We start from the raw sequence: 12,370 nt of genomic DNA on the forward strand, positions 1-12,370 counted from the left end.
AGCACCCACCTACGTCTTCTCTGTGGCCAAATACGAGGCCGCTGCAGACAGCATCGAAGACCCTTCTTCCTCTTCCTTTTCTTTAGACAGAACAAAACATCTCCTGGCTGTAGACGGTGTTCCCAGCTCCTGCCGAGGCACGGCTGCGGCAAGAGGGATGCGGAGGTTGTGCAGCAGTGCGGCGGGGAAAGGTGTGCGGGCTGGAAGCTCTGCTCCCGCAGCCGGGCCTGCAGTTGGCCACCGCCGCCACCAGGGCACACTGCCGGCTCGCCATCCACCCCAAACCTCCAGGGCACACTGCCGGCTCGCCATCCACCCCAAACCTCCAGGGCACACTGCCGGCTCGCCATCCACCCCAAACCTCCAGGGCACACTGCCGGCTCGCCATCCACCCCAAACCTCCAGGGCACGCTGCCGGCTCGCCATCCACCCCGCACTGCCAGGGCACACTGCCGGCTCGCCATCCACCCCGCGCTGCCAGGGCACACTGCTGGCTCGCCATCCGCCCCTCAGGGCCGGCTCGCCATCCACCCCAAACCTCCAGGGCACGCTGCCGGCTCGCCATCCACCCCGCACTGCCAGGGCACACTGCCGGCTCGCCATCCACCCCAAACCTCCAGGGCACGCTGCCGGCTCGCCATCCACCCCGCACTGCCAGGGCACACTGCCGACTCGCCATCCACCCCGCACTGCCAGGGCACACTGCTGGCTCGCCATCCGCCCCTCAGGGCACACTGCTGGCTCTCCATCCACCCCTCAGGGCACACTGCTGGCTCTCCATCCGCCCCTCAGGGCACACTGCCGGCTCCCCATCCACCCTGCACTGCCAGGGCACACTGCCAGCTCGCCATCCACCCTGCACTGCCAGGGCACACTGCCAGCTCGCCATCCACCCTGCACTGCCAGGGCACACTGCCGGCTCGCCATCCGCCCCGCACGGTCGCTCCTGCCCGCCACAGGCACGCTTCTGCCCCAATCAGCTTCTCACGAGGGCAAAACAACCTCTGCAACTGGTAACATATCGCCCCAGTGGGGCATTTTAGAATACTATAACAGTATACTATTTAGCATAGTGAAGCGTTTTAGGGTAGGTTTTCCATCCCATCATTGGCAACAGCCAAACAGAAACTTCAAAATCTTTAATTATTTCACTTCGAAGCTAGAAGTTTATGGCCAACAAATGTGGTCAAAGTTCAAAGACATGTATTTTTAACCTTGAATTCAATTTTTATCCTACATCTATCTCAGTTATGTCTCCTGAAGCTGTTCAAACATTCAGGAGTAGCACAGGCTTATGCAGTGCAAAAAATAGAAATTAATATTGTCCACAAATTGCTACTGCAGTGGGGAGTTTACACACTCCTCGTCTCTGAAACTGTGACCTGAATTCAACTTTACCTGTAGTAGACAAATCCTGAATAAAGAGGAGGAAATTTTCAGAGTACTCCACTATATTTACTGCTCTGTTTGTAGAGAAGTACTTATTTTTATTAGGAACTTCAGCTTGTTTGGGCTATGAAGGAAACAATCCTGCCTAGTAATTTGTCATCCACCCTTCACAGTTTTGGTATGCAATATAATCTCCACCGAGTCAGATCAGATACTCTTTTCTGCCCTTGATCTAAATATTAACTCTGAACTTAGCTTAATTAATTAGTTGAGAGAGCCATATAGACATTAACGTGGCTCTTATTGTCTAAGCCAATAAGCTTCCTCCTGGAGTTAACATATGCTCTTCAATAATTTACTGACTTCATTTGGCATAAGGGGACAGTGCCAGAAGCATTAGAGCAAGATATGACAACCTTCCCTCTCATCTCAGCATTGCTATTTCTAGTACTTGAGGATGGTGTGCAGGGTGTGGTGCTGGACTGAGTAACAGCTGGGGAGAAACAATAGTACTCTTCCCCTCAACTCCAAGACTAATTTGTCCCTAAATATTTAATATAAATGTAAGCTATCCTAGAAGCTCATTTGTTTCCAAGCAAAAAGCCTGACACCCTGGAGGGTGGCATGGTCTAGGAGTTACCATGTCCTGCATCTTCACCCACTGCAGCCCCTCTTCAGACGCCCACTCCTGTCCAAAGGGTCTGAAAAGACCACAGCCATGTTTACACAGGTCAAGTAGGAGGCCAGTCCCAACATACCAAACTTCCATACAACAGGCTACATTCTTCCATCTAAACACACTCACCTTCACTGGCAACCACAGTTCAGCTATCACCAACTTCTGATTACATTTGAGGTTTACCACACATGTTGTGGTAAATCAGAATGACCACACAGAATAACCAGACAGATACATATTATTTACACCTACACTCTGTTTAATGACATAAATGATTAGCCTGCAGTAACATTTTCTCTTCTGCTAAGAACTCAACATTAAGAGTGTGAGATTTTCAAAAATAAATAATTTTCATTTTCACTACAAAGCCTTTGCCTCCAGAAAAGACTTGGTTGTGACAACACTGGAATAAAACAAATACACTTGCATTCGTGCCCACAGCCACAGCTCTGTGTTTGCCCTGTAATACCAGTCATACAGATGCTCCAATTGTGGATGCAGCTATTATTACAAAACATAGCACTGTAGTAATCATCTGAAAATAAAGTTGTACAGTGGCCAACAGTAAGTGGGTGACATTTGTTATGCTAACAAGGCTCAGATGCTATAGCTACATAACTTCTGTGCTTCAATAACACTATCGTGTTACAGTTAGGTAAAAATAATGATCTATTTTACAGCGGTGCAAAATGCAAATTATTTTGGTAAATTTTTAATACCTCTGTATCTTTCAGAGATTTAAAGTACTAATTTTCTTTATATATGATATATTTAAACATTATTAGAATATTTAAAACAACATAACCAGTGTATTAATTAATATATTTATATTTTAATAAATAGATTAAACAAGACTAAATGGTGACTGCACCACTGAGGAACAAGAATATTGGAACCTTTTTTCTCTCCTTTAAAGTTAAAATCTTCTTTTTGTTTTATTTTTAAACAGAAAATAAATACTGTTTGGACTTTAAAAGAAAACATCCTGAGGACATAGTGACAGGACACTAGAATCTTGTCCATTAAAAACCAAACAATATGCATATTAAACAACACCCAAACATCATCTTTCAATATGTATGTGTGGAGTAGAAAAATTTCAACTGTAGCAGGCTCACTACAGTGATTCAACTTCATGAGCAGTATCAAACAAATAGTTTCTGTAACACTTTAGATTCCAGAATAAGAAGCCTAAGTGAAACAGAGAAGCAAAATGTCAAACCTAACGTAAATATGGTGAAGTCTCCAAATAAGCAAGCAAACCCTTAAAGCACCTATAGAGGAATCTCCACAACATGCCACTGGAAGATCTTGAAAGCATGCAAGCATCTAGATTACTACTTCATATTAACTCAAAACATTCAGCAGACAATCAGCCAAACTTTTCCAGACTTCATTTTGATAACTTCAGTTCATTTGTGAAGGTTTATGTCATGGTTTAATCCTAGTAGGCAGTTCAAGTACCACACAGCTGCTGGCTCACTGCCTACCCAGCACCGGGATGGGGAGAGAATTGGAAGGGCAAAAGTGCAAAAAAACATGGGTTGAGATAAAGACAGCTCAATAAGAAAAAGGCATAGTATAAAAAGAAAAACAAAAACTCCTCAAAGGAAAACAAAACCAAACCACCAGAAATGATGCAAAAATCCCACAACTGCTCATCAACAGTCAACCTATTGAACTCCAGCCAGTCCCAGAGAAGAGGCAGTGCTGGCAAACCTCTCCCCTCCTCCCCATGCTTTGTTGCTGAGTGTGGTCTAGTATATTTCTTTGGGCAGATGGGGTCAGCTGCCCCAGCTGTGTCCCCTCCCATCTCCTTGTGCACCCCCAGACAACAGGCTGCTGAGGCAGCGTGAGAAGCAGAAAAGATCCCATCTCCAAACGGCTGTTTAGCAATTCCTAAAACACCAGTATGTTATCAAAACTATTTCATCACAAATCCAAAACATAGTCCCATACAAGCTCCTATGCAGAAAAGCAATTCTTTCCCATTCTAAACTAGCACAAGGCACCATCAGAAGTCAACTTGCAAGATAGTATCCTCTCTTGCACACAAGAATGCACACAGCTTTACCCACCCTTAAGTACACTTCTTTAAGAGATTAACCCTTTCTGATTATTCTGACATAGTCAAAGAGAATTAGAATTTAGTTAAATACCATCTTTTCTTTCAGCAGAATGTTTTCCCTAACAACTCAGCTTCCAGACTAACTCTATCCACATTAGTTTATGCATTTCCAAGCCCCACTACTGTTGCCTAGTAAATAATTAAATGCAGAAACATTTTACTCTATGACAGCATCTGGAAGACTATTAAAAACATATAAAATGCAAGATGCATTTACAGATCCTTTTGAATGTAACTCCACATGTACCACACGAATTCAATGATTTGTGAGACAACACTTCTTTCAGGAAGTGGCATTTATTTTTAGAATAGAATACAAATATGCATAATTTGGAGTTGTATTAATTCATGAATAAGAAGGATATTTATTAGATTTGCCACAGATTTACAATGTTTGCAAATATTTTCTAATGATAATACTTGTAAGGCAGGGGAAGTAATGAATTTCTATCTGGACCAACATTATAATGACTCAAAACCTAACTAACTTGGTAAGTAAATGGTAAATACATTAAATCTGTCAGCTATTCCAAGCTTGTATTGCAAAGAGTGAAAGTACAAAACCACAAACCTTTGCATATCTTCCTTCCGCGCCTCCTCTTCAAACATCAGCCCTTATCACACCCCCAACTGTTCTAGTTTTTCCTTTCTAAATGCCACCCTGTCTCCCTCATCATTCATTCAGCTCATGTTTAATTGCCTAGCCCTCTCCCTTCTCCATACTTCTCCCTCCCCTTCTTCAGATCCCATCCATTTAATTCAAACAATCTCCTTCCAATGCACTGTCCAAGTTTGAGGGAAGAAGAAAGAGCCCAAAAGTCTGTCCTTGCTTTCAGTCCTTACACCTGACAACACGGAGTTATAAGACCGCATGAAATCTTCCCTTGTCTTCTCATGCCCAAAAGCCCACTGATGAAAAAGTTTTCTTAAATGTCTACTGAACTTTTGCAAACATTTTTTGAATGGTTTATATTCTGGCCAACTATAAACAATGTCTATTTTGACAGATAATGTCATATCAGAAACTAAAGAGACAGCTGGTAAAAGAAAGCATATAATGAATAAAGATTCCCTACTAGTTATCTCCAAGTACAAAAATCATCAATGTCAAAGTTAAATCTGAGGTACAGAGTTCTTCAGTGGTTTTTTTTTTTTGATTTTTTTAATAATGAACATTAAAATGTGCTTAATACAAAACCCTTAAAGAAAATAATACAACCTAAACAGATTATTTGCTCTGGGACTGCACTTTGTTGTATTTACTTTGGTTTTAAATTGTCTGGAAGCAGATGTAGCAGAAAGCAGTTCAATTTACATGTTTAAAGTTCAGCAACAAAAATTTAGCAGTTTAAATCACTAAATTATCTCAACACTAGTTGTAATTTGCTCCCTCCCTACCTCTCTCACATAGGAAATGCCACGAGGAACGCAGGAGAAGAGTACAGCAATGATCACACCATGGCAGGTTTGACAGCCTTTTTGTCCCACACCATACCATGAACAAAAAGAAACAAAACAGTAGAAGGAAACACACCTCATCCACCCTCTTAAGACTTTTAAGTGGTACATTTACCTATGTTTAAAGGTATACATGCCGAAGCACAAAAACTAGAACTCATCCTTAGCTTGAAAGAAGATTTGATATAGAACAGATAGAAGCCAATAATTGTTGAAATATCTTTTGGAAACAATAATATAACTGAGAGGCTAGTAACGCTAAATTTGCACCTGGAACATGCAGGTGCATGTTTCACAAACAGGGTCCTGATCTAGTCACCAATATGCAGAGAACTAAACACCCAGTGTACCTGCATGTTTGTTACACACAGCAGAGCTGTACCAAAAATAACCACAACAGTGCCCTAATGGCCTAACCTACCAAAATTCAGGCAACTTCAGCTGCTGTTGGTTCCGTTGACTTCGTTGGCATTATGCTAGCAAAATTATCCATTGTGCTGACACATATGGACCATGCTTTCTGAGACAAGTGTGTTAAAATGTTACACTTTTAGGAAGCACTTTATAATTGCAAGAGTGGTTCAGCAACAAACTTCAAGAAAAACCAGGCAAGCCCGCAAGTGTACATTTACTCTCAGAACATCAGCAATATAACAGTTAAAGTCAACTCAGTTTTCATACATTCTCACAGAACAGCACAAAATGATGTGAAATTAAATCCTGATGAACTTTTTGTTGACAGAAAAAAGCCATAACTATTACCAACAAAACTAGGTTGTTAAGGTTACGTACCGCACCTGAGGTACTCCATTAGCCATGGAATAAACACTGTGCTCTTAAAAAGTAGAAGTAAGTTAATTGTAAGGACATTACATCATGAGCTAGTCCCTAGAGATCATATGGCAGAGGAGTAAACACATGCAGTCACACCCTAACAAGTAAAACATTGTAAATTTACACTCCTAGCTGGCAACAAACACCAAGAATTTTGTCATTTGCTGTCTGCTGGGACTACTTTTTACCTTTTTTTTTTTTTTTTAAGTAGTTTCTTGTTGGTTCCAGCCCAAATCTGCCAGAGTAAAAGACTCATTATTGCTAATACAAGAAAGAATGTAGTAAGAAGAGAATACATAGAGAACCAGTGTTCATAAATGAGATCCTTAGAAGCATAAATTAAAAAGGAAGTTTTTGACATAATTGCATCAGATTTCAAGAAAATTAATCTGTAGCTCTGAAAAGTAAAGAGACTACTTTAAGACTAAATGCACCCTCCCCATTACATTATGGGTTTAGTTACTGTACCAGGCATGATATAATGGAAGCAACTACGCACATGTGTGAATGCAAAAGCAAAATCCCCAATCCAATGAAGTATAAAGCACAGCAATTTCTTTGAAAAACTAAAAATGCAATAGATAAGAATGATAACTAAGAAGGGCTGTTCCCTAATGTCAGATGGTAAAAACTAGGTTTTTATTAGAGAAGAAAAAAAGTATGGAAATACCTTCTTATACTAATACTAAACAACCAAACAGCAGAAAGAGTACACAGACCTGAAATAACTGGCTGGATGTTACACCATGTGTATGCTATTTCTTTGTTGCATCCAGCAACAGAGGCTATAAACATCCCACAGACACAGTGCTAGAGTTTCTATGGATATGGGAACAATCAAATCAGCCTAATTTGAACTGAGTTTCCAAGCTCATACCAGAAGTCATCATCTTAATAACAAGTGAAATTGAAATTTTTGTAACAAAAATTTCGAACAGCATAGTCTTTATTTTTTCCCACTGTTTAGGAATAGCAAATCAAAATAGCACAAAAGAAAATAGTGCTACATTTGCAGTTATTCAGATTAAATATTTTTTTCAGAGTTTCTTTTTGTCCTAGAATTATTTTTCCTGTGTTGTGAAGTAATCTTACACTTTAAATGTTTTTGCCAATAATTTTCTGATTAATGACGAAAATCAAAGATTCAAAATTATTTAATATTCATATGCATGGCAAATAACAGCTCTTCATATATAAACAGCAAAAGTAATATATGTACAAATGTAAATGCAATACACAAACACTCACCTGGAAAAAATTTTTACTAATTCAAATTGTAAACAAATGTTGCATACAAACAATGTTTAATATTCTACTCCATACTACAAGGATGAAAAAAAGCAAATAAATTATTAAGCCTTGTGTGGAGACAGATGTTAGTCAATAAAATTGTCAATCTGTTTATACAAACAGAGGTTCAGAGAACTGGAAATGCCCATGGCTTATAACATAAATGTATTTAATCCTGGATATATAATCCCTTCAGCATCACCATGTAGCAGCTTCACTACATATAAAGAAGCCTACCTTAATATTACTCTTCAATAAATGAAGCTAAACATCACTGATCACAATAACAACAACAATAAAGCAATTGCTATATTAGTAATTTAAGACCGTTAAACTTTGGGGTTTATCTGTAAAACAGACAGCACCTTTATTCCATTACCAGTGTATTTTTCTCACCAGCATACTGGTTTACCCCAGGTATTTCTGACCACGCTGAACTATGCACAACATTGGAAGTACATGCAGTTGTTCTTTGAAATGATACGGAAGCAATGGGATACTTTGGAAAGGTTATGTAACAGTGCTGCATCATATTATGAAATTTTAGTCAGATGGGTCTGTAGGTTTAGTTTATGCTTATATATATGTACACATACACACACACACACATATGAACAAAAAGACCCCCCAGGACATTATGACATTATGGAAAATCCACTCATTAAAATCATTATTAAATTTGCTATAGTATATTCAAGTATCTTCTGCTACAGATAACAGCTAGGAAATGTATTATTGGAATTTGTCCTATTATTGTTAACAGTAAATCAGAAGTATAAAGATCACTGGGAAAAAGAAAGAGATACCAGACCTGTACCTTCAGAAAAAACATGCTACTGTCTCTTTGAAAAATATATTTCTAGAGTATTCAAATCTCTTCATATTCTAATTTCTCTGCATCTCCAGAAATGAAGATGAGACACAAACACATATCAAGATCAATTAAAAAAACTCTACTGTATTCAAAAGAAAAGGTGATTGTTATTGCACTGGACCTACAGAGAACACCAAGAATGCCTCCCTCGGGCAGCATCACTGAAGTGGCTAAAAGAAAACTAACAAGAAACACTGGTTTTGTCTGGAGACAGAAGAGTTACTCAGGGGTACCACAAATTTGGGAAGAGTTAATAATGTTTGATAGATCACGAGGAACAGCACAACTGCAGAACACAGCAAAGACTGAGAATAATCCTATTCTTCAACCAGGCAAAGCTGCATAGAGAGAATCATTGGCATTGACCGCATGCATTCCTTGTGCAAACTTCCCTTGTTCGGCCTCTTGACGGGACCAACAGCACCACGGAAGCCCCAGGAAGCTAAGAAATAAAAGATGCAGCTAATGGAGAAAAAGCCAATGTTTTGATCAGCCTGGCACAGAGTGTGGTGCTCAGAAACATGCTGGAAGCCGTGAATCGAGAACACATCAAAACAAACCTGCAAGCAGGTCACAGCCTCCTTCGCCCCACAAGCAACCTCAGCTGCATTTCGCACGCCTACTCCAAGAATATGCTTTCTGCATTAAATGTTACTGCCAGAATCAAACAAGAAATGAACTCATCCAGCTTGTCCATAAAAGCACACATAGGAGAAGAAACATTCAAATTAACTTCTACTGCAATTTTTAATGATGATAGTGATACAAAATATGCAGAGCTGACTAGAATATCAGACAGTTTAGCTGGGCAGCTGAAGAGCCCGACACAATTCTGCCTCAAGGTCAAATCAATATCAAAAAAAGGTTGTGTACTACCAAAAACATTTACCATCAGATGTGCAAAAGCCTAGTTTGGGAGAAGTTTAAAGGAGTGGACGAGGTGATAAAGTTGAGGAGGAATATCATACTGTGTAAATGGTTTTTATTCAGTGATGCAGTAAACATGAAAATCTTCCCTTGGTGCGAGGCAGAGTAAACAGAAGAGGATTAGCACCACGGCTCAGATCTCTACCTGAAGGCAGTGCCAGGGAAGGCATCTGACTGCCCACACCGCTGCTGCAGGCAGCTGGCACCATGGCTGCACACAGAGCAGAGGGAAAGCTGGCACAGCTGCTTGCTCACTTCTATCCCAAAACAATCCCGAGCTGGACTCAGCATCCTGCTCCTCAGTGGTGTCTCAGCAAGCCAAAGCAGCTTTGGCCACCTGCCCACTATCAGCTTCTCTGCAACAGAAATCACTGCTGTTGCTTGCTAAGAAGTCAAACACTGCAGATAAACACAAGCACACACCTGCCATTTCTCTCTCTGATCAGTTTTTTATGGTGAGGTTGAAAATATATGCATCAAAGGCAATTTTTGTACCACCTTCAGCCTTCATTTTAATAGTAAAAAATGTTTTCAGGATACATTTCTGACAAATGTGTAGTATGTAGCTTCATACTGCAAAGATCTTTCCACACAGAGAAAAGGGACATAATTGTGTAATGGAATTCTAAAAATCTTCACATCAGACACTTAACACAGAGACGATTCCTTTCACAGACACCAAATAGCTACATTCAGTATGTGGATGTGGTATTTGTGCATTCACCATGTCAGCTTTAATACGAATATCCCACCCCTCCCCAAGTCTTACACCTAAAATATAATTCAAGTAGCCAGAATCAGTAATAGTATCAACCAAAAAGACTCATAAAAATGATGATATAATACTAATTTGAGTACTGATAATGCTTAGTCTCTAACTAGTATTAAGTGACTTTTTTGATCAAGACATGTAAAAAACAAGCACAAAAATGCAAGTCACCACTTAGCCACTCTTACTATAACACCACCACCACTCATCATTTAACACATCAAACAGTACAACAACTGTCTGTTCATTAAAAGAACAAGACACAAGCATCACCAAATAGTATATGTTATGATTTATCACCCTAGATGCTATCAGTAATTGGTTTTTTTGAACCTCCTGTATTTTCTAATATTAATACAACAGCAGCAATACACTACTTAACACTGCACAGGACAACAGTTCAAACAGTACATGTTAACTGATATTATTTTTCTGGAAGGATTTTTCCTATCAAAATAAAGTACAGAGAAAAAGTAAAGAATAACAAGAAGTAATGTACAATCAAGATCAAGACAGCATTAACAAAACATCAGCTACAAAAAATTTCAAGAAAATGAAGACAACATTTCTTCAAAGTTTTCATATCAACTACAACTTGAAATGAGAAAAACTCCAACCAAACATGAGTAAAGTTAATCACATTTTCTAAACAATACATTAGTTTTTAATCTGAATTTAACATTTCTTACTGAATAAGAATTCACTGAGTCTACTTGAACTGACCACAACCTTGTATATAACAGGGAATTCTATAAAATAGTAGTCAACTTAAATGTTCAGTGTCTAAATTTGAGTACTATTTAATTAGGCAAATGAACAGAGATTCTAATAAATGATCTTGTCTTAAAAAACATAAAATAGTAGTCAACTTAAATGTTCAGTGTCTAAATTTGAGTACTATTTATTTAGGCACATGAACATAGATTCTAGTGATCTTGTCTTAAAAAAGATGAAATAATCTTTATATAAAGTACAAAAATACTTATGCAGATGCCATGAAAGCCTTCTCCACCTCCAAGTACATTTACTTCAGAAGTCTCTTCTTCTACTTTGCTTGCTTACACAGTTTCTGTAGATGTGAGGTGCTTATTTTAAGTAATGGAAAATGCTAAGGAATGGCAACTGTCCTTTTACCACTGCCTTCTTTAGAATGTCATTTAGGTAGCTTTGAAGTCATCACAAATTATTATCTAGTGCTGGTCCACAAACTTAAGCACCCATTTACTAAATGCTTTAACAGATTATTGTCAGTAGATCTTGAGTATGTGAACCTTTCAGATGCTCCATTGGTACTAACAGCTACTATATAGCTTTTGAACTACCTTGGTTTATTTTAAAGACAACATTATGCAAATTCTAAATGGAGCTACTAGCTAACAAAGTAATGCTCAGCATGAAGGTGACTTAATCCCACCACTTAAGGAAAGCAAAACCTTGATAGTTTGAAAAAGCTTGTCTAACTTGTTGAATCAAGCACCATTTCAAAGTACCACTTCCCACCAACATGAAAAACTTCGTGATCAGTGATTAAGTATCATGTTGAACTACTTCAGACAAAAGATAAGAAATTGGTTTTTAAGAAGAAGCAGAACTGAATATATTGTTTTCAACCTATGATTTTCTTTTAGCTAGGCACCTCCAAAAACATACAGGTTACAGGAGCCCCACAGAAAAAAAAAAAGAAAAAAACCAAAAAAACAAACCAAACTAAAAAAAATAGGAAGTTTTGTTGGTTCTTCTCACACCCATTGCTAACTAGCAGTCCTGCACACCTCCACCAATTCCTACTAACAAAGCAGGACTCCAGATTTCATCAGTGACAGATCGATGAAGAAGAAGAAACAGAGGAAGCACCAGAATACGTTCAACTCATGACCTGTAACACTTGGTGGTTTTTTAGCTTTGTGACTAAGATTTCTGACGGCAGACACTGACAGTCTCCTGGGAATGGATGTTTCTTTCTCACTGCAGTTAATAGACTGACCAGGAGCTGCCACATGACTGAGAGGCTATTAAGAGCTT

General features: G+C 39.1%; 1 protein-coding gene across 3 annotated transcripts in view; it reads right to left on the reverse strand.

The window, feature by feature from the left end:
- CRIM1 (cysteine rich transmembrane BMP regulator 1) overlaps positions 1–12,370 on the reverse strand; it is a 175,866-nt gene that overhangs the window by 107,812 nt on the left and 55,684 nt on the right. The gene's annotated exons all lie outside the window — the stretch shown is intronic.

The sequence above is a fragment of the Onychostruthus taczanowskii genome, unplaced genomic scaffold (assembly GCF_017590055.1).
Source record: "Onychostruthus taczanowskii isolate IOZ18803 unplaced genomic scaffold, ASM1759005v1 scaffold21, whole genome shotgun sequence".
Taxonomy (NCBI): domain Eukaryota; kingdom Metazoa; phylum Chordata; class Aves; order Passeriformes; family Passeridae; genus Onychostruthus; species Onychostruthus taczanowskii.